At 41.1% G+C, this 23,827-nt stretch overlaps 1 protein-coding gene across 9 annotated transcripts in view; it reads left to right on the top strand.

Annotated features, from left to right (window-relative positions):
- Window positions 1-23,827, top strand: part of NCOA1 (nuclear receptor coactivator 1) — a 268,356-nt gene that overhangs the window by 19,802 nt on the left and 224,727 nt on the right. The window contains exon 1 of one of the 9 annotated variants that reach the window (XM_060273182.1): window positions 5,720-9,599. The exons of 7 other annotated variants lie outside the window; for them this stretch is intronic. The gene's annotated coding sequence lies outside the window, so the exon portion shown is untranslated. Of the gene's footprint in view, window positions 1-5,719; window positions 9,600-18,529; window positions 22,575-23,827 lie in introns of those variants that run through there. One more of the 9 variants, XM_060273181.1, reaches the window with a different exon arrangement.

Below are 23,827 nucleotides of genomic sequence, written 5' to 3'. Positions count from 1 at the left end.
CCAAAATATAAACTTAGTTGGTCTTTAAGGTGCTACTGAAGGAATTTTTTTATTTTGCTAGTCTAGGTTATTATAATTCATTACATTTATTTATTATATCCTGCCTTTCAGGAAACAAATCTTTCTAAGGTGGCTTATGAGAAGCATTAAACTACATTTTTTAAAAAAAGAACTAGGATCCTTCCTACAGAGCAGTTGGCTGTAAAATACCTCTCTGGTGGTGAAAGAATCCAACTGGATCAGGCTTTGAGGTGGTCTGTGCTTGCCTCCCTCTCTCCTTCCATCAGTAAAATGGGAATTAAATCTTGGACTATGGAAACTTTGCAAAAGCTCTTGGCGATGTAGATGCTAAGGACTGGAAAGAACATTGCAGCTTACAAGGGCTGTTTTCTTCTTCGCCAAGTGGCATTGGTGTGCATGGAGCTCTTGATTTTCAAGTGTTTTCATTTCCTTTTCCTTTAAAGTCAGGTGCCCTTTCAAAGACTCAACCTATAAGAACCCCTTATCTAATTATACTCTCATAATGAAAACTTGCCACAGCAACTTTTAGGTTCCTGCTGCTGCTGCTCTCATTAAAATGTTGTCTGTTACTCTTCCTCCAAGGAGCTTCAGGAGGCATTTTTAGCCTTACAAAAAACACCTCTGTAATGTGGGCTGGAGTGACTTGCCTGAGACGAGTTTCATGGCTGAGTGAGGAGAGTTTGAATCTGGGTTTCTCTTATTCAGACTTGGCTCTCTTTTTCTCCTACGAATAGCTCTGCTGGATTAGCCCAGTGGCTCATGTAGTCCAGAATCCCCTTCTCACAATGGCCTACCTACCGGATGCCTGTGGGAAACTGACAGACAGGACCCTAAGCACAAGGGTGTTCTCCCCTCCTGCAGTTTCCGGGAACTGGTATTCAGAAGCATCGATGCCTCCAACTGCAGAGGCAGTGCATAGCCATTGTGTCTCTAATTATTAATCAGTTAATTAATTTTCTATACTGCCCTTCATCTGAGGATCACGGGGTGCTTTACAATATAAAAACACAAAAATATATAGCATCATAACAAACAAACAAACAAATACCCCTGCCCTCTGCCAAGCTCCTTCCTTCCTTCCTTCCTTCCTTCCTTCCTTCCTTCCTTCCTTCCTTCCTTCCTTCCTTCCTTATACAAAAGTACATGCCTTGTCTCTTTTTTTCGGGTTGCACAATCTTTCTTACAAATCATTTACATTTGTCGTGAGACATCAGTGTTGAACACCGGCGTGTATGTAGTGCTTTTTATAATGTGCATTGTGTGAAACCTTTTAGTTTTGAATTACATTGACTTAAGAGAAAAAGATCATAACAGAGACTGCTAATGAGCCGTAGCTTTGGCCAAGGTAGCGGTCGAGGAGAAATCTATGAATGGTTGGGTCATTCAAGTGGCAGACACGCCCCCCCCCACCTCTCTGTGCAATGCTGGATCCTTGCGCACTGGCACGAGAAATGAAAGAGGGCTTGTGCTCCCAGCATTTGGAAGAAGCCAGGCCAGGCTAGGCTATAACTAATCATCCCAGCAGCGGAGAAAGTGGTCTGTGAAGGCATTTTCTTCCCCAATAGAAAACAAAAAAACGTCAAGAGGGGGAAACTGCTTAGGCCTCTGAAAGCAGAGTTAGAATCTAGGTGGGGAGGAAGAGCGTGAAAAGCCTGGAGAAATAGAATCCCAGCTTTGGCTGCTGAGTCATGGTAACACACGGAGTGCTGTGTTTAAAAGACACTCTGAACATTTTACACCTTGTCTTTCCAAGGTGAAGGAGCTTTTGCAAGCTGTCAGAAGTGTGATATCTCTCCCCCAGTCGTGTGTGTGTGTGTGTGTGTGTGTGTGTGTGTGTGTGTGTTTTCTTTAAAAAAAAACCATTTAACTTTTTTGTTTGCCGTGAGGGAGGTTAGGAGGGGCAGATGTGTACCCTACAATAAATATTTTTTTGTGTGTACTGTGTTTGCAAATAAATGGAATGGTGGGAAATAATTATTACTATTATTACTACTACAGTGATTTATATACTGCTTAATTACTGAGGTTTCTAAGTGGTGTACATAAAAATTACAGTTACAGGTAGGTAGCCGTGTTGGTCTGGATCGAAGTAAAATAAAAACATTCCTTCAGTAGCACCTTAAAGACCAACTAAGTTTTTATTTTGGTATGAGCTTTCGTGTGCATGCACACTTCTTCAGATACAGTGAAATGGAAGTTTCCAGGCACTTATGTAGAGAAGGGGTGGGGAGGGGTGGGGATGGGGAGGGGGGATCACTCAGAAGGGTGGTGGAAATGGGTGATTGACTGACTGATAGCTGTTGATGACTGCAAACGACTGCAAATGGTTTTGCATGAAAAAGCAAGGGTTGAGATGGCTGAAGATCGCTTATCATGTATAATGAGATAAGAACCCGATATCTCTGTTCAAACCAGGTCCCTCCATGGTTTTGAGCTTGGTGATAAGTTGCAATTCAGCAACTTCTCTTTCCAGTCTATTTCTGAAATTCTTTTGTAGTAAGACAGCTACTTTGAGATCTTGTATAGAATGTCCTGGGAGATTGAAGTGTTCTCCTACTGGTCTTTCTGTCTTCTGGTTCCTGATGTCAGATTTATGTCCATTTATCCTTTGGCGTAGGGTTTGGCCTGTTTGTCCAATATAGAGAGCTGAAGGGCACTGTTGGCATTTGATGGCATACACAATGTTAGAGGATGAGCAATTAAATAGTCCTGAGATGGTATGTTGGATGTTGTTGGGGCCAGTAATGGTGTTGTCTGGGTGTATGTGGCAGCAAAGTTGGCATCTGGGTTTATTGCAGGCTCTGGTACCAGTGTCCATGTTAAGTCTGGTGGTTGTATTATTGTGGGTGAGGAGTTGTTTAAGATTGGGTGGCTGTCTGTAGGCAATGAAAGGTCTTCCTCCCAGAGCTTGAGAAAGGGAGCGGTCATTGTCCAGGAGAGGCTGTAGATCTCTGATGATGCGTTGTACTGTTTTAGCTTGGGAGCTGTATGTGATGACTAGTGGTGTTCTGTTATTTTCTTTTTTGGGTCTGTCTTGCAGCAGGTTCTCTCTAGGTATCTGTCTGGCTCTGTTGATCTGTTGTTTAACTTCATCAGGTGGATATTTTAGTTCTAAAAAGGTTTGCTGTAGATCTCTTAGGTGAGATTCTCTGTCTGTAGAGTTGGAACAGATGCGGTTGTAACGTAAGGCCTGGCTGTATACGATGGATTGTTTGGTATGTTTGGGATGGTAGCTAGAAGCATGTAGATATGTTTGTCGGTCAGTTGGTTTTCTGTATAAGGTGGTGTCTATACGTCCATCCTGTATTTTTATAGTAGTGTCCAAAAAATGTATTTCTTGCATAGATTGGTTCATTGTTAGGTTGATGGTGGGGTGAAAGTCATTGAATGTCTGGTGGAAGGTTTCCAGGGTCTGTTGTCCATGTGTCCAGATAATAAAAATATCGTCAATGTATCGCAGGTACAGGAGAGGTTTGAGTGGGTAGGAGTTAAGGAAACGTTGTTCTAAATCTGCCATGAAGATGTTGGCATACTGTGGGGCCATGCGGGTGCCCATGGCTGTGCCGCTGATCTGGAGGAACAGGTCATCACCAAATTTGAAGTGGTTGTGGGTAAGGACAAAGTGGCAGAGTTTGGTAGCAAAGTCCGCTGTGGTTTTATCTGAAATGGTGTTCCTTATGGCTTGTAAACCATCATTGTGTGGGATGTTGGTATATAGAGATTCCACATCCATAGTGGCTAGTATAGTGGCTACCTGTTCCTCCAGATCAGCGGCACAGCCATGGGCACCCGCATGGCCCCACAGTATGCCAACATCTTCATGGCAGATTTAGAACAACGTTTCCTTAACTCCTACCCACTCAAACCTCTCCTGTACCTGCGATACATTGACGATATTTTTATTATCTGGACACATGGACAACAGACCCTGGAAACCTTCCACCAGACATTCAATGACTTTCACCCCACCATCAACCTAACAATGAACCAATCTATGCAAGAAATACATTTTTTGGACACTACTATAAAAATACAGGATGGACGTATAGACACCACCTTATACAGAAAACCAACTGACCGACAAACATATCTACATGCTTCTAGCTACCATCCCAAACATACCAAACAATCCATCGTATACAGCCAGGCCTTACGTTACAACCGCATCTGTTCCAACTCTACAGACAGAGAATCTCACCTAAGAGATCTACAGCAAACCTTTTTAGAACTAAAATATCCACCTGATGAAGTTAAACAACAGATCAACAGAGCCAGACAGATACCTAGAGAGAACCTGCTGCAAGACAGACCCAAAAAAGAAAATAACAGAACACCACTAGTCATCACATACAGCTCCCAAGCTAAAACAGTACAACGCATCATCAGAGATCTACAGCCTCTCCTGGACAATGACCGCTCCCTTTCTCAAGCTCTGGGAGGAAGACCTTTCATTGCCTACAGACAGCCACCCAATCTTAAACAACTCCTCACCCACAATAATACAACCACCAGACTTAACATGGACACTGGTACCAGAGCCTGCAATAAACCCAGATGCCAACTTTGCTGCCACATACACCCAGACAACACCATTACTGGCCCCAACAACATCCAACATACCATCTCAGGACTATTTAATTGCTCATCCTCTAACATTGTGTATGCCATCAAATGCCAACAGTGCCCTTCAGCTCTCTATATTGGACAAACAGGCCAAACCCTACGCCAAAGGATAAATGGACATAAATCTGACATCAGGAACCAGAAGACAGAAAAACCAGTAGGAGAACACTTCAATCTCCCAGGACATTCTATACAAGATCTCAAAGTAGCTGTCTTACTACAAAAGAATTTCAGAAATAGACTGGAAAGAGAAGTTGCTGAATTGCAACTTATCACCAAGCTCAAAACCATGGAGGGACCTGGTTTGAACAGAGATATCGGGTTCTTATCTCATTATACATGATAAGCGATCTTCAGCCATCTCAACCCTTGCTTTTTCATGCAAAACCATTTGCAGTCGTTTGCGGTCATCAACAGCTATCAGTCAGTCAATCACCCATTTCCACCACCCTTCTGAGTGATCCCCCCTCCCCATCCCCACCCCTCCCCACCCCTTCTCTACATAAGTGCCTGGAAACTTCCATTTCACTGTATCTGAAGAAGTGTGCATGCACACGAAAGCTCATACCAAAATAAAAACTTAGTTGGTCTTTAAGGTGCTACTGAAGGAATGTTTTTATTTTATAAAAATTACAGAAAGCAAATGGTGGACATATAGTGGACATCACCTTGCTGACAAAGGTCCGTATAGATAAAGCTATGGTTTTCCCAGTAGTGATGTATGGAAGTGAGAGCTGGACCATAAAGAAGGCTGATCGCCGAAGAATTGATGCTTTTGAATTATGGTGCTGGAGGAGACTCTTGAGAGTCCCATGGACTGCAAGAAGATCAAACCTATCCATTCTGAAGGAAATCAGCCCTGAGTGCTCACTGGAAGGACAGATCGTGAAGCTGAGGCCCCAATACTTTGGCCACCTCATGAGAAGAGAAGAATCCTTGGAAAAGACCCTGATGTTGGGAAAGATGGAGGGCACTAGGAGAAGGGGACGACAGAGGACAAGATGGTTGGACAGTGTTCTCGAAGCTACGAACATGAGTTTGACCAAAGTGCGGGAGGCAGTGGAAGACAGGAGTGCCTGGCGTGCTATGGTCCATGGGGTCACGAAGGGTCGGACACGACTAAACAACTAAACAACAACAACATATGGTGGACAAAAGAAAAGAAAAATAAGTATTATAAAAACGGAAAACTTGCTTTAAAATGCCACCTGGAATGGAAAAGTCTTTGTGAGGCACTCAGCTTGCCAGTTTCCTGCTCTCAGCCACAAGGGAGTTACACAGGATAGAGCCCACAATATGGCGCACAGGACACCTGGTAGACACAAGGCATGCGTCGGAGCCAAGTGGGATCACTAATAGAGACGGAGGAAGTTCTTAAAGTATCCTAGACCCAAGGTGTTAAGAGCCTTGTAAACTATTACAAGAACCATGAACTTCGCTGGGGAATGTATGGGCAGCCAGTGCAAGCTTTTATGCACCAGAGTTATGTGGCAGTGCATAAACTTTGGTGTGTGCGCGTAGGGGGGGGGGTGTCAAGGGGAGGAACTTGGATGGATGATTTTATTGACCAAAGGAGATGTTTAATGTGTGGCTTTTTGTGTGCCACGTGGGACACTATTTAGATAGAAGGAACATGTCTCTAAACTGATATACTTATGGCACCATGATAAGCTGGCAAACCAGTGATTTTGACTTGAGTCTTTAGACTGTTGTTCCTCAAACTGAAAGAGAAAGAGTTAACCTAAGATGATGAAATAAACTGTCTTCAGACCTCTGGTAACAATGATTTTGTGTTGCCTTGCTTGTGTGTTCCTTTAGGACTAGATAGGACTAATCTGAGTGTATTGTTGGTGTAACTCTGTTTGCCACAGAAACTGTGGCATGGAAGAATGATTTTGGGCAAAAAATTGGTTATGAGAAATCTTGTTTATAAAATCTTGATAGCCATGCTGAAATTATGGTAACTTCATGCTTGCTCTTAACCACTGTTATCATGTCTGCTTCAAGAAGCTTGAAGTATTTCCATAATTTCTGTGTTTGTTCTCTCGATATTTAATGCTTCTTTGCCAAACCAACTTTTTTCTGGTAACATTTTAACCCGTTGGTGCCATATTACCATGGCGATTTTTTAAAAGATAAAACATACTTTATATGTACTGCTATTCATAAAAAATCAGACCATTTTACAGCAATCATATATAAAACCATGCAATAAAAACCAGTTTTAAAATGAAAAATCAGATATTATGGAAATATGTTTTCTTTGTTGCCTGCATAAGCCTGGTGGAATAGAAAAGTTTTCAGCAGGCGTTTAAAGGTTGAAAGAGAAAGGTGCCTGCTGATTTTTTGTTGGCAGAGTACTGGCATTTCACAGTGCTGGCTGGATGAATTAAGGCTCAGTTTCTTGTTGGTGTCCAATGAGCCTCACTAACTTGGGGAACAACCAATGACGTTTCTGTACATGATCTCAGTGATTGAGCTTGGATATAAGTTCAGGTGGTACTCTAGACCTAAGTTGTCAAGGAATTTGTAAATTAATACAAGGACCTTGAACCTGGCTCAGTTGTAGACGGGCAGCCAATGCAGATGTTTTTATAATGGTGTGGAACCCGGCTAATTTAAAATTACACATGTAGGCTTATTTTCATCATGGGGAGATTCTCTTGTGCAACTTGGAAGCTGTTGCTGCCCTTGTCATTCTGTTGTGTGTTTCTTTCCACCATTGTACACCCAGAAGAATATGTGTAGGTGATACTTTGCAAAATTGTTGATAGAGCATCACAATACGGCCTAAGCTATGCCTTGCTCTGAATGATCCATGTGCTAGTTCGTGCTGCCCAGTTTCTTCATGCTGAACAGAAGCAACAAACCATGATCTTGGGTGGACTGTATATCTTCTGGGCCTGGGATTGTGGTTGGTTTATCCCTAAACAAAACATGGTCGGAAGCCATGGTTTGTTCACGGGAAGTCATGGTTTGTTGCCACAACACATTTCTGAATGGCTAGGGGCGTTCTCATCTAAATGCTGCCTGCAAAAATGGAGGATATACCTGCTCTGCACAAACAGGACTATAAGACCACTTTTGACAGAAGTTGTATATTAGAGCTTTGCATGCTTTTTCACTGCCTCTTCACCCCTCCCCCCATATATTATTAACCATACATACCAGTATATGATAACACCGTATTTTCTCATAGCATATGGTTGCTGTGCAGAATACCGGTATGTGGTTAGCATATGTTGCAGTAATACTTCTAAGACAAGCAGAGCAAACTTGCTTGTATCCACAAGAAACTAAAAACAGGATTCAATAATTAGGTTTTATTTTATTTTAGTTTGTTCTATAGTGAAAAATAAACTGGGGGGAAAATGATAAAATACAGAGAATATGAAAATGCTTATGAAACACGTTGACATGAAATTATACAGATGTGAAACACATGGTGGCAGCTCTGACTTGACAGTTGCCTTTAATCTAATTAGAATGAAGCAAAGATCCTGTTGCCGCGTAAAATGTTGTTAATCCCAGGTTCTGTAAAATTGAAAAGGAGACAGAAAAAAAAACTCTTGTCTAATGGGACACACTCAAAGTAGCCAGGGTTATCTGCCCTTTTTAGAAATCTGCAGGAAAAGTGGATGAGGAAGGAGATACTTAAACCCAGTTGTGTTGAAAAGTATTTAACCATCTGATGGAATCAGCATACATTCAATTTCACTAAAAAGAGAGTAGTTGGCAACATTACATTTGGGTTGGGATGGTGTGTCTTTTAGTTCAGGGGCAAAGGTGATGTTCCAAGGCGGTTCTTGTTTACCTTCCGGTTGAAACGGGATGATTATTGCTATGTCATTTCTTAGACTGTGCCCAAGTCCTGAAGGCTCCAATCCCTGAACTCAGCTCCAAAGACTGTAATTTTAGCTTTTGGTAGTTAATCATTAAACATTATTTTGCACAAAACCTACCCAGGCATCTTTATAGCCCTTAAGATTGATAGTGCTCTTGGAACAAAGTGCCATGTCATAGACATGAAGCAAAATTTTCACTGACCAAGTGTTTAGTTTTCCTGTCCTGTAAAAGAAATATACTGTAAATACATAAACTAACACAGTCCTAACACATCAGAAACGTGTACCGTGTTTCTCATATTATAAGACACGTCTTATATTTATTTTTTCCTCAAAAAACACACACTATGGCTTATTTTCAAGGGATGTCTTATTTTTTTCCTCCTCTTGCCGCGGCCGGCATTGCTGCTGCGCCTATCATTATGTCTTATTTTCGGGGTATGGCTTATATTCCTTGAATGCTTAAAAATCCTGCTATGGCTTATTTTATGGGTATGTCTTAAAATATGAGAAACAGGGGTAGTGTACGTATTCCACAAATATAGCCAAAACTCACGTTAAAGCAAGTGTAAAAAAACACAAAAACCAATCAAAGTGAATCCTATTGGCTACATTTTCTAAAGTGCACAACATTGCACGATTCCGTTGTGGATGTAATAAGTGCATGAGCAACTGAGGCAGATCCATCTTGTGATCTACAGTAGTCCTAGTAAACATCTATCCAGTCCCAATCAACAGCATTTCAGCTTTTTCATCCTTGTCTGGCCAGAATTCAATAGAGATTTGCATTGGGAGTAGCTTGTTGCATGAACACATTCACTTTCTTTCTTTTGATGGTGGTGGGGGAATAGCATCCCCTAATGTACTGTACATCCCCAAAGGGCCAAGTGGGGGTAAATTAATAGAAGTCATTTTTTCAGTTGGAAGAGCCAGAAGCCAAAGTGACAGAGTGACATCAGGGATCTGGAGAACAATTGTCTGCAACCGAGATCCTCTCTGACTACTGTATCTGTGTTACTCTTCTAGGCGTTTTGCTTCTGGGTAACTCTGTTTCTTCGGCAGGAGAATGAATGGCAAAGCCAACTGAAGGACAAGAGAGCCATTCAGTGGGTACGTGAGAGAAGATCTTGTGTACAGTTTTGCCACCCTCGAATTTGTTTTTATTGTGGTTTGGTGCGATGAATTGCAGCTTTCTTTTCAGCAAGATTTTAATTTTGCATGTTAATTATTTATAAGCTACCTGGAGCTTTGGAGAGGCCGAATTAAAAATAAATAAATTGCCAGCTTCCTGCAGTTTCACTCCGGGGTTGTTGCTTTTGCTAACTAGGCAAGCAGATTTGAGATGAGAATGTTCGTGTACTCCCAACCCAGAATCATTAATTTGTGCATTAGACTCCCAGTGCAGCTTTTTGATGCAGAGAAATTCCTTCAGGCATATTTAGCTTGATCTGGGACAATTTTCTCCCCTGGAAGCCAAGTGATCTGCTGTTGGTAGCTGTCACTTTATAGATGCATATTGAGGTTAAATTTCAATCTTTATTGCAGTAGTAGACTATGTAACATGACCCAACAGTCCCTTCAAAGCAAAGCTAAACCAGTCCGGGCAGCTCCAAGGAAGCTGCAAGAGGGGTGTGTGTGGCTTTGGAGCAGAAAATAACACAGCTTTTTTCTTTACAATCTTGGGCTTTAACAAATGAGGTTCAGACTGTTCTCCCTGCACAGATTTGACAACTGATTACTTGCATGGCCCTTAATGGTGTCACCTAAGCAGGGAAGGGGATATTTGGGGATGAATGAGGAATAGGAAGTGGGCTGTGTAACTTTTATATAAGAATGTTGTATTGAAGAAATAGTACTCAGCTGATTTACTTACTATTGAGATCTGTAGAACTATGTAAGCTAGGTGCAGCAAGTAACACCTATGCTATCCTTCCTATGGGAAGGATCGGGGCAAGCAAGTTTTCTTCTGTGCAAGTGAAGGGCAGTCAAGCTGCTGAAAAAATTTCAAGTGCTGCAGGATGGTTTATGGAGGCTGTCATGCTTGGACCCTGTTTGTTGAAAACAGGATGCTGGATTAGATAGGCCTTTTGTCTGGTCTAGTAGAACTCTACTCATGTTTTTGTGCAATGATAGCCACTGACTTTGTAAGCCTAACTAACAGGGTCACTGTGACTTTCGTCTTTCTCCTCAAGCCAACATGATAGATGAATCAGCCCTTTTGTGTATTGCTGCAGAATCTAGAGACACTATGCCAATTGCTGTAAATGGGAATATCTACCTGGATCAATACAACTGGTCAGGGTGACCGGTTTCTTATAACTCAGGTGTCCTTGTTGCAATATCAGGACTTGAAATCTGCAGGGGGAAGAGTGGAACAACAGTCTGTGCCTATTGGCAGAGGATTTTAGGGTTTTAAACATGCTGACCTCTCTTCCAGCCTTGCTTCAGTTTGTTTTATTCCTGTCACTTATGTGCTGCCTTAGAGAGCAAAGGGCTCCCAAGATGGCTTCCATATAGAATTAAAAGCACAAAATACAATTGAACTTATCTCATTACAATTTCAAAACTAAAACAGCAATCTCTAAAACACTGTACAGCACAGCAAAACACAGCAAATAGGATAAATCAGATTAAGACAGTTAAAACGAAGACCTGCAACAGTTTAAGCAATAAAATACCCAGCCCAGCAGCTTAACTGAAAGCAGATTGAAACAGGAATGTTTTCAAGGCCTGTTTAAAATGTGGTCGATGTGGTTGTGTCCAGCCTGGGCTGTCCCAGGGATAATACATGCATGTGCTACTTTTATTGGGTCATGTTTTATATACCTTTCTAGACTGACAGAATTATGGCAGTGCAAGTTTGGCTGTTTCATCTGAACGGTTATGTAATTCTTACACCAGCACTGTGATAGCTTAATGAAGTGAAGAGAGGTCTGCCCTATTAACCTAGTTAAAAGGCTAACTGCAGGTAGCAGCTGTGATCTGATAATCTTCCTGTAAACATTATGCAGAATATCATGGAGAGACGTTTTTCTATTCATTGTGGGGGTCTTTGCTGCCTATTGACTCCCCTGGAAACAGCAACAGCTGTTGTCTGCCAGGGAAAGGCAATTTTCTTAAAACTGAGCTGAGCATATTTTCTTCTTGGTGCTTCTCACTAGGTTTTGCTCTCCTTTCGCTCCTGCCTCTTGCCTCAACTCCGTATCCCCACCTTTTCTTTTGATGCTCCTGTGTTTCCAAATGGAAAGAGTAGTTCATTTTTGCTCTTTTGCTATGAATTCCTTCAGATGAGTCTAGCTGCTTTTTTGTTTCTGTGCAGTGGCATCAGGCAGAAACTAGGGTTGGGAAGAAGTTATCGGTCAGTCTTGGAAAGCTGTTGTCGGTGTAGATACTGCTGACCTAGATGGACCAAGGGCCTGATTTGGTGTGCTCCCAGCGCAAACTCTGCAAAGCTTCATGATGAGAATGATGCTTGATATTTAGCCTAGTCGTCTGGCTCCAGTCCAGTGCTACTGAAGAAAAAAACCCAAAGACCTTGAATAGTTGTCCCTCTAGTCAAGCTCAAGTTCTGTGCATAAAAAATCTGAGTTAGTGGTGTGTGACTGATTTCTTTGGTATTCGTTAAATGTGTGTATTCTGTAGCAGCATATTTTATAAACGCAGAAATCGGGAGATGGCATCGTAAATCGTCTACCACAGAAGCATGAACTCTTTCAGAATGCATAGCTGACGACCCATTTATGGTTCTGTAATTCTAACAACCGTATGTTGAACTAAGGCAGGGCTTAACTGACTGCACAGCAATTTTACTAATTATTTGTATGCATTTATCAAATGTTTCTAGGCTGCTTTTCCAAAGAGTTCAGAGTAACTTATGTAAAGCAAGAAAAAAAAGCACAATCAGTACAAAGACTACAAATAATATTGCACCTCAGTAACTGAGAATCATCATTAAGAATTTGGCCAAATGTAAATTGAAATAAGGTTTTGCATCCATTGCAGAAAGTAGGCAAAAATGCACCACCTGGACTCATTAGGCAGAGTATTCCAGAGCCCAGGGACTACAGCAGAATGTCCCTGATCCTCTCACCATGGTAATTTTAGTGTATCATAATAAAGCCATACAGAGAAGGGCTTGATTTCCAACTGTGTGGCTCATGTAGCAAAATAAATTTTTCTTTTAGTTCAGGCATCCCCAAACTGCAGCCCTCCAGATGTTTTGGCCTACAACTCCCATGATACGTAGCTAACAGGACCAGTGGTCAGGGAAGATGGGAATTGTAGTCCAAAACATCTGGAGGGCCGAAGTTTGGGGATGCCTGTTTTAGTTCTTAAAGGGATGGTGCTTTCTCTCTCTCTCTCTCACACACACACAGAGAGAGAGAGAGACAGACAAAAACGCTAGAGAATTCAGCTGCTCATAATTTTTGGTTTAGACTTCACTCATGATTAATAATGATCTCAGCCAGAATACATCTTGCTCCCTCTGTCACCAGAATGGTGGATTACATTGTTCTGGGCAAGCTCTCCACATTTACTGGAGACCTCGGCAGACTTTCACTTATGACTTTGCGGAAAAGCAGAGTTGAGAAATGCCCTGGGAGTGGTTTGTGAGAAGGAGGATTGATTACATCTGAAGCAGAGAAACAACTGGATTTGAGCCGCTCTTGTTTTGTCCTGGTGATCAATTTTCTTACTTGCTTGGCTTCCAGTGACTTTAAGTCCCATATTCTGCTTTTGTACCATTCGTGTTCCTCCTTTCAAATTGACATGGCGTTGCAGCCTTATGTCATCAGAAGTATAACGGGGCCATGAGCAGATTTTTGGGAGGGTGATGGGAGAAAACTGGTTACAGTGGAACGGACAGCACAGTGCATAGATGGTATGTTTGGAGACAACACAGCTGTGAAGGAACAATATATTAAAACAGACAAAATGATAAAGGCCCTGCAAGCTCTAGACTGGAGAGATTTCAAGGAATGGAGGTATTCCACAAATGCAAATTTGGCTCCAAAACAGCAGCAAACAAAAAATGAAGTCATTCTCTCCTTACAATGGTCTTCAGACAAAAAAAAGGTACTTCTTTTAGTGTGTAACAGTTCAAAAGGACTTAATTTTTTCTTACATATGTGTGCAGAATTCCAGGTTGACTGCAATGCGGATTTGCAATGAACCTACACAATCTGTATAATACAATTGTGGTGTTGGGACATGCACTTGATTTCCCAGTGCTGTTTTCTTTACCCTGACTTGGTTTGGTTTGGTATGGTAAGGTAGGTAGTTGAACACATATTTGGGGAGTCAGATTTTTGTATAATACTAAGGAGAAGGGGACGACAGAGGACGAGATGGTTGGACAGTGTTCTCGAAGCTACCAACATGAGTCTCACCAAACTGCGGGAGGCAGTGGAAGACAGGAGTGCCTGGCGTGCTCTGGTCCATGGGGTCACGAACAGTTGGACACGACTCAACGACTCAACACCAACAAAACTTGAACCTTATAATCTTGATTCTAGATTATGCTTTATTCTGATTATTTCAATCAGATTAATTGGATTAATCATCAGCCTACTGTTCCATGTGGCTGAAAATAAAGCTTGGAGAGAGACCCCATCTTGTATGTCTGAAACTGTTATTTCCTAAAGATTCTGTATCTCCAATAGATTCTAATATCAATTTATTTATTTATTTAATACAGTAATGTGTTTTAGGTCATGGCTTTAACTTTGTTTCTAAAGTTATGTTTATAGATGCTGTTAGCCATCCTGGGCTCTGTGTGAGGAAGAGTGGGATACAAGCACTGAATAAATAAATATTTTAGCAGGTATGCATTGCTCATGCATGGGAGAAATATTTCACCTCACCTGCTTCAATTCAATTTTTTTGTTTGCATTTTTAGTTACATTTAGTATCCCGGATTTGATTTGACCGGTCAGATGCCCAAACCTGAAATGCCATGTTGTGAGCTTAAGTTCACTAGGGTGCTTGAGTAAATTTGTTTTAGACCTGGGACGTATATTAGCTAAGGATTAATAGGTTTATTCCAGAAAGTTTCAGTACTTCAGGACATCACCCAAAAGAGCAAACTTATCTTTCTGGAAGCTGTATATTTAGTGGCAGCTTCATGCTAGAGAATAGCGAGGTAGATGAGGGAGTGAAATAGGATGTTTGTTGGCTGGAGGTGCATCAAGAGCTAAATTGGGAAATGGATGTTTGAGAGCAGGATGGCCTTCAGATAATTATGCTAAAGGAAATTTCTAGCAACCCAACACCAAAAGGACCTAGGTCACGTACAGTTCAAGCATAAACCACAAAAAACGCAACCTGCTGAGAAAATTACATACAATGTCTAATTTATCTCCACATAGGGGTACACAATGTAGTAAATAGCAGTGGCACTCAACCGCTCTGTCATGTAAGTCCAAATAAAGTATTACAAAAAATGTTCAAACAGGACCCAATATATGTGGATCCTATGAAGTACGAAGTCCATAAGTAGATGCAAGCAGAACAAGGTTTTCCAGAATAAAAACAACCTGTTTCGCCTTTTGGCTTCTTCAGCCGCTTGAGGCCTAAATGATGTAAAAAAAATGCAAATGAAAATCTCTTCTTATACATTCATATAACCAAATGATCTATTCAATATTATACGTACATACCAACATAAGATTATAACCAGGAATACCATAATTATTTCTAAGGTTGTAAACCCCTTCACAATTTTGGTGAGGAACATCCTTTCTTCAACGTAATGAAATCTACAAAATGTACATAAATGCAATGCTATAGTCTTGTCATATTGGGATTAACAGACTCAAAATCATAAACCTGTAATATTTACAAGAGAGTAATACACACCCAACACTGCTTTCTATTCCAGGACACTGTGCGATACACTCATGTTACAAACTGTAATTTATACAGAAAGCCAAAGTACCCACCCAGGTGTATACAATTAACTAATAGTTACCTCAGTCTTAAAGCGATAAACCCCCCAAAATTCTGCAAGATTACAGTTCTTAAATGATAAGAAACAGTTAAGATCTAAATCTGTATTAAGACCTGAAGGTGTTAATGTATTAAATAAGTAAATAAATCTGGTTTCTTTCTGTAGAAGAATCTTCTTGGCTAGTTCCAAAGGGTACATGATATGCCCAAATAACGAAAAAAGATAAATCCTCGTCAGTATGAGACGCTTCATTAAAGTGTGCAACTAGGGGAGCATCATTTATATTGTTCCTTATTCTGGAACGATGCTCCAAAATTCTAACTTTAATGGGTGCATCAGTGTGCATGCCACATACAAGAGACCACATGGACATCTGATAATGTAAACCACCCTCAACGTGGCACATGTGGCAAAGGACTGTACTGTAAATTTTAAGCCCTCTGAATTGGTGAACTCCTTAACCTGCAATGCAAACCTACATGAAACACAATGACCGCATTTATAAAAACCACGGGGAGGATTGGAAAGAACCTGTTGTGTTGGAGTGAGTTTAATATCTGTGTACACTAAGGTGTCTTTAAAGGATCTAGTCCGACGTTTGGCAAATACAGGAGGGACATCACAACCAAGAATATCCTTTAATATGTGCCAATGGCGTTTGATGATGTTTTCAATCTTAGAAGTCATGTAATTATACTCAAGAGAAGCAAAAATCCAAGATGGGTGAGTACGGTTCTGTGTACTGGATGTTAACAGAGTAGATCTGTCTCTCATCTGGGACTCTCATCTATTTGTTTCAAATCAAATCAATAACCTTTATTAGGCATGACAAATTCAGAAGCTTCATAACAAAATTATGAGTAAAACATTCACATTATAAACTTCATGAAATAAAATACATATTAATTGATTTAGTATTTTAGAGCAATATATCAATTTTCAATTAGCATCCCCTGGTCCTCTCCACAGTGGCCCAATCTCTCTGCATAAACCGAGCACAAAAACTCAGCCACCACTAAAGTAACTCCATCATTATTATCTGACAATAACCCCTGAATAGTTGGCATTCCACCTGCAAATCAACATCTGTGATTCTCTGGCCCTTAATCAAATTTGATCATGGCCATAGTCATTCACATGGCATGGTTGCTCTTAATGAAGGGATGACCAGACTTCTCTCTTTGTTTGTGGTTGGAGGCAGCTTGCCCCAACATTGCTCTGACCTTTCTTTAATACTTCTTCTATTTTATTAACCCATGAGTTGCCTCTGTAAATGTTAACATGTTGCTGGAGGAAATAGCTATAGCAGCAAAATGTTGTTATGAATTTTGTAATTTTGTATTTTTATGCTGTAAACCACCCTGAGATTTACAGATGAAGGGCGGTACCCAAATTTAATATGTAAAATAAAAATAAAATAAATTTTCTTTCTTTTGGTCATGTTGCTGAACATTCAGTTCACTCTAAGTCAAGAAGTCACGGGTTTATAACAAAGTCAATTTAATTTATGTTAAGAAATAACAGTGGGAAGAGTCTGGGCAGCTCAGTATAGGAATTACTATTTTTGGACAGATTTCCTGTCATGTGGACATTGTAGTTGTTTAGTCTTTCATTTCAGACACGAATGGATGTAAAGGCACAGTTAAATTCCAGTTAGTCTTTGGGGCCTTTGAAACATGCCTGCAGGTTTAGAACGAGGGGAGAGCACACTGCACCTTTATATTTACAATACAAACACCTGTACATGAAGATCTACCCTTTGGGGAGATCAGGGAGACGAGATGAGACAAGACTTGAGAAGAAGAAGTGGGAGGAAAAGAAATCTCTTTAAGCCAAGCAAGTGTTGCTGGTATTCCCATGGACAGAAATGCTAAAAGGGAAGGGAGTTCATGATGGTTGGGAGTTTGTTAAAAGGGAGGTATTAAAAGCACAACTTCAGGCAATAACAATGAGACAATTTTTTACTTTTCCTCCTCTGTTTCCTTTCTTTATGGTTTGGGAGAGAGGGCTGTGTTTCTGTTAAAATACAATTAAAACTCATAGCATTCAGCATAGTGTATTACAGTTGCAACAACAGGTGGAATAATAATTAAGTGGCCCACTGAGCAATTTTCAAGTGGTCTGTGGGGGGGGGAGTTTCGGGACTGCTTTCTTAAACAACAAAATGTTTGAATAAACAAGAAACTTTAAAAATTATTTCTCTGCTTGGTCGCCTTTGGCAGATTCTTACTCCCACGGGCAAGTGGCTATTTACAAGCTAAAGCAAAGTGACTTTGACAAATCATAGCAATAATTTATTACTTACACCACACCCATCTGACAGGGTTGCCCTAGCCACTCCGGGCAGCTTCCAACATAATAAAGACAGCAAAACATCACACATAAAAAACTTCCCGGTACAGGGCTGCCTTCAGATGTCTTCGGAAAGTTGTGCAGTTGTTAATCTGTTTGTCATCTGGGGGGGGGGAGGCCGTTCCACAGGGCCGGTGTTACAAAGAAGTCTACGGAAGGACATTTACCTATGTGCAGAAACTCGGGAGAAGCATTTATATTGCAAGACCTGTTTTGAAAGAGAAAGAGATGTGTGCTGGGGGGTCCACCATAATTTTCTGGCCTCCCACCTGTCCCTTCATAGGTTTCCCCATTCTACACATATGTGGCACTCCTTACCTGGACAAAGAGGGGCAAAGCTGACCATTAACCATTTCCTAACAGGGAATAAACTAGGAATTCCCACTGGTACTTTTTAAACTCATGAGCGTGGTAGAGTTAATTTTCATTGTTGTGGCAGCTACATTTAATTTTGAGGACCAAACTGGTGGTGATGAATTTTCTTAATTTTTTGGATGGCAGGATTTATGTTTTAAGTAAATGTGAACATCTGTGGGTTTGCATTACAGAACTGTGACTAACTTATTTTGCTTGATAGTGAGGAGAGCATCAAAGGGAAGGAATGTTTCTTTTCAGATAAGTGAGTGTCTATTTGCATGTGTGCACATGTGCGCACATTCTTGTGACGTATGGTCAAATGAAGCAGAAAGATACATTTTAAAAAAGATACATTTAAAAAACTTCAAAAAAAGAAATAAAGCAGTAAAAATAACCCAAAAAACAACAAATGAAGCAGAAAGGTCCCATTGTTACGGTCTGTTTGGATGTTTAACTCTGAGCACATCAGAAACGAGATCCAAACAAGATTAACATTACAGCAAATGTCCCTCTTCCCCCTAGCCCTGGTAATCCCAGATAGTGAAGGCAGAAGATATTTGGGCTTCGATGGGTCTCTAAGTGGAGTCTATTGAGTAGGCTCAAACCTCACCTTAGCCCATCATTTGCTTGTTCATTTAGGATTTGTAACCCCAAAATGACAGGGATTGCTTGATGGGTGCTTGATAACCTTCCTTTCCTGTTTTTGCGTTCATGAATTGCATTAAAATTGGTGAGTGGTCACAGACCTGCCACAGTGTAGTCCAGGCACCCCCAAACTGCGGCCCTCCAGATGTTTTGGCCTACAACTCCCATGATCCCTAGCTAACAGGACCAGTGGTTGGGGAAGATGGGAATTGTAGTCCAAAACATCTGGAGGGCTGAAGTTTGGGGATGCCTGGTGTGGTCTTTCTTCAAGGATAGTGAGTGATCAGCCTTGGACTGTCAGCGGTTATAGGGAGGCGGCCTCTTGAGTTCACAGGGCTCAGGTTTTTTAAGGTAATAAGGTGTGGAATTGAGCTTCCACAGACTACTTGCTCGTCTTGGAAGTGTGAAACTTGTAAAGAACTAGTATAGCCTCCAGTCTTTATTGAAGCCTGTCTATGGGGCAGTACACTTTCTGCTCTAGGGCTAGGAGTGCATCAAAGCTTTTGTTGCTAGTTCTCATCAGGGAAAAACAACATTGGTGTCTCCTCTAATTAAGGGTGGGCTGTCTTTAATGCCATCAAGGGGAAAAAGTAATTTTTAAAAGCATCAAAGCCCCTTTTATCTTACAGCTGCTGGTCTGAAGCATATACTAGAATTTTTATTTTTTAAACAACTTTTGGGTAGTATACAGGAGATATCCTGTCTCCATGTTAGAATGCATGGAAAGGTATAGTGTGTATCACATGCCCAATACTGTAAGAGTGAGATGTGGACTCTCAAGTTTATGTACAGTATCTGAATTATCTGTGTGGAGGTAGAATGTTGCTGCCAAATGGCTTTCTCACCCAGTGGCATGGGCTTACCGGGCATGTGCCTTTCCCTCCCTGGAAACTAGTGTCTTGAAGAACACTGTGAGGATGCAGGTACAGAGTAAAGAGAGGAGGAGCGTTGGACGGAACAAGGAAGCAAGTGGAAATAGTGAGGCAGAATGACACAATCAGACAGCAGAATTATTTCCCTGTGCTTTCCCTGTTGGATGCTCTTTTGCTCACCTGCACAGGGATAGATTGCAGATGGACACTGGGGGAGGAATCTCTCTATTGGGCTCCCCCTACAAGGCTTTAATGTTAGCTGATCTAAACCAGGGATCTTTGGGTATGACTCTTGGAGTACAGTTAATCGACCAGCAAAATGCCAAATGCAGCCAGTGGAAGTTGCCCAAACTGTGATTATGAGTACACGTATATAATATTAGAGGTGAGTGTGTGCTCGTAGCTGTTATTCTGTACGTTATTTCTCACCCATCTCCCTTAAAAGTGTGTGTGAAACATATTTGCAGATGTTAGCCTGCTTGCTAAACATCTCACCCTCAGTATGCTGGTGCCAAAGTCTTTGCAACTTCTTTTGTGCTTGCCACACCTGCTTGCTTTTCAGTAAGCATTGCATGGACTTACCACACCCTTAACACTAAATGAGTCCATGAGTCCACCTAGTTTCCTATTTTCTAGCAGCAGCTCTTCCAAGCTACTTTCTAGTTACCTTTAAGGTTGTAGAGACATGTTTTTTAATACTGTACTATTATTTACAGTGGTACCTTGGTTGCCAAACTTAATCCGTTCCAGGAGCCCGGGAGACAGCTTCTGATTGGCTGCAGGAGCTTCCTGCACTCAATTGGAAGCTGTGGAATCCATGTCAGATGTTCAGCTTCCAAAAAACATTCGCAAACCGGAACACTCACTTCCGGGTTTGCGGTGTTTGGGAGCCGATTTGTTCGGGAGCCAAGCCATTCGAGAACCAAGGTATCACTGTATTTCAATGCTAAAATAATTGGGCAGTTAAAATATTAGATTTGGAAGGTACCCCAAGGGTCCTCTAGTCCAACTCCTTGCAGATGCAGGAATCCTGCCCAGTTTTCCCTGGGTGGGTTCGAATACCAACCTTCTGGTTAACAGCCAGACACAATGATCCATTGTGCCACAGGAAATTATAATTACTTGTGAACTTGCTGATTGTTAGATCTCTTTCAGTCTCATGTGATAAACTTAATCATAAGCATTGCATGTAACTACACTCTTGTCACAATGCTGAGGTGGAGTATTAAAACAATCAAATAATTTTTAAAAATGAAGAAGGCTTTTTTTTGTTTGCCCCCTTACCACCTAAACCACCAGTCTAAATTTGTCTTCAGGTTATCTCTCTGGCATATTTATTGTTGCATTTATATGCTGCCCTTTTCTCCAAGAAGCTCAAGGTTGTGTACATGGTTCTTTCCCTCCTCAATTAATTCCCACAACAACTCTGTGGTGTAGGTTAGGGCAGTGACTTGCCCAGTTCTCCCAGTGAACTTTATAGCCAGGTGGGAATTTGAACCCTGGTCTCTCAGGCTGAAAACCGGTTTTCCTGTGGATACTTAATAATGGAGCAATTTTAGTTTCGTATTCCATTCTGATCTGGAGCAAACCTGCTTGATATCTGTTGTCCTGTGTCCAGCATTTCCCCCGCTACTTTGCAGTGATAATTTGCCTTTGGCAAAGGTTGACAGTATCCATTTTTAATTGCACGTGTTTTGTGTAGATTTGTAAGTGCTTTCCACGAATGTTTCTCTATAGAGACTCCTTGGGGGAATATCCATCTTCCCTGTTATGAAATGGATATTCTCCAAGGCTTAGTTTACATAATATCTGATCAGTGATGTTGGAGGCCTTTTGTAAATTTGATAAGGTGCTTACTAAGTAAGTTGTGTTTGCCATGAAAACAGGCGGGCGAGCTTGAAATGCTTTGCCGTTTGTGCAAGAGCAGGAGAACAAAGTGAAAGGTGCAGCACAGCTTTTGTCAGGTGCAACTGCACTCAAGACTAGGAGTGGCTTTAGCGCATGGAGCATTCTCAGGCCAGTCTGCATTTTAATGTGCAAATTGCAGGTTTGTTTTGCTGGTGTATTTTGGGTGGAGATGCAGCTCCAAATTGGAGCTCTGTCTGAAGCTCTAATTGACTGTATCACACCTTGTGTTCCTGTGGGTTCTTCACTAATTTTGCACTTCTTGTCGCTGATCATGTGAAATGGCCTTTTCAAAGCAGCTTGACTTAATGTGCAAGCAACGAAAAATCAGAATGGGGTGCAAAGTAGGGCAGTTTCTTTTCAGGCTCTTTTGATAAGCCGACTGTGCGCACTTGGGAGTGGTCCAGTTTCTACATACGGGAATTTCAAGGCTTACCTCATTTCTTTCGCCTGCTTCAGATCCATATGCTGTTAACTGCAGGAATTTGTTGAGAACTGCATTTTGCTGGTTTTCAAACTTAGCTTTCTTAACTTTACTTTGCTCAAGGGGCACCAAAGGGGGGAACCAAGGAAGTGATTAAAAATCTAGACTTTCCAGTGTATCCATGTCACAGTGACTGATAACAGCAGGTTTTTTAGCAGGTTCGGAGAGGCAGAAATGATTTGCTTCTCTGTTCCTTTCTTTGTTTTCGCTCTTTCTGTGTCTCTCCTTAGCCCTGCTTTTAACTCTCCTGGCAACGCTGCCTACTTCTGCTGACTCATGCCAGGCCTTTCTTCAGCACAATTTGACAGCCTTTCAAATATGAATGCTAGCTTAACCATAAAAGTTATTTTTCTAATGTCCTTAATGTTTGGCCCCTGTGAGTAATTTTTTTTTTTTTTTTTACCGAGCCGAAGCCTGCATAAGAGTAATTTATTGCTGGAAATTAAATCAAGGCCAACTGCAGTGATTCGGTCTTCAAAAATTAAAATCCCTGATTGCTGACTCAATTAGAATGCCAGTGGGTAAGTACGTCAAGCCTCCAGCATTTACAAGAAAAAGAATCGGCGCTCTTTTGTTGTGCACTTCTGAGCTTAAAAGCACTTACTGACCAAATACAGTACTTTATTCTGCTGTGCATTATTGTATTTATGTAACAGCCATTGTCTTCTATGTTGTGTGTCTTTGAAAGTGTTGGGTGAATGTGGTCTTGTGTTACCTGCTGAACCACTTCACTTTGCCAGTGGCCTTCAGACTGTATGGAATCGTTTTTGTCTAACTTAATTTTTAAATCTTGCTGATTTTTCTATTAGAATAGCATTCTGTGGTGCTCTCCATGCGGTGCTTAGGTTGGCAGTGTTGCTTTTCAACGTCCTACCTCTTTCAAGTGAATATTCCACGAAAAAGCCAACACTACCACTTTTATAAAGGGGGGGGGAATCAAATGTTCAAACTTTGTGTTCCCACTGATTATTTTCTGCAGCAGTGTGTATGTAATACAACCCTGAAAAGTGTGTTTGTGTGTTGTGATGCAGTTGTGACCCTGATCTAAATTACATCATGCAGGTTAAAATACAAGTTTGATCTTAAATTATAAAACAGGTTAGGGAGATCATACCACAGCATATGTGTGTGAACAATGTTAGGAATATTTCCATGAAGAAAACTCTCTCTCTCTCTCTCTCTCTCTCTCTCTCTCTCTCTCTCTCTGTGTGTGTGTGTGTGTGTGTGTGTGTGTGTGTGTGTGTGTGTGTGTGATATTTTCATGGTAATATTTCTTCTCTGGTTGCATAATCTTTATTATTGGTGACAATGTGTTAAAAAGGCTGCTCTTGGTCATACACTTAAAATATATATACATATGTTTGTAGCTTGCAGGTTGGAAGCAAATAAGAAGGCAGTAAACTATTGTCTGGTAACATTTCAGCCTTTGAATCAATTTTATTTTTGTGCTGTTGGGCATTTTTATTATGGATTTTTGTGGAGTAAACTTAAGGACCCCGCTTTCTCCAGTCATTGCAACAAGGGACTTAGCTTCCATTAGCATTAATGGGCATTAACCATTCCACGTATAGAAATTGCAGACATGCAAGGCAGTGCATATACTGCTCTGTGTGCACAGTTCCTGCATTATAACCATGGACTCAAGTCTTGTATGCTGGGCAATTGCAAGCCTTGTATTTCAGTCCCTTAAGTAAAGGGGGACAGAGGCAGGGAAGAAGAGGCAGGGCAGGTTGGTGTAAATCAGCCTTCCTCAAACTTTGGGTCTCCAGATGTT

This window comes from Zootoca vivipara, chromosome 3, assembly GCF_963506605.1.
Source record: "Zootoca vivipara chromosome 3, rZooViv1.1, whole genome shotgun sequence".
In the NCBI taxonomy this organism is placed as follows: Eukaryota; Metazoa; Chordata; class Lepidosauria; order Squamata; family Lacertidae; genus Zootoca; species Zootoca vivipara.
The sequence above is the reverse complement of the archived record's forward strand: the minus strand, read 5'-3'. Positions and strand labels throughout refer to the sequence as shown.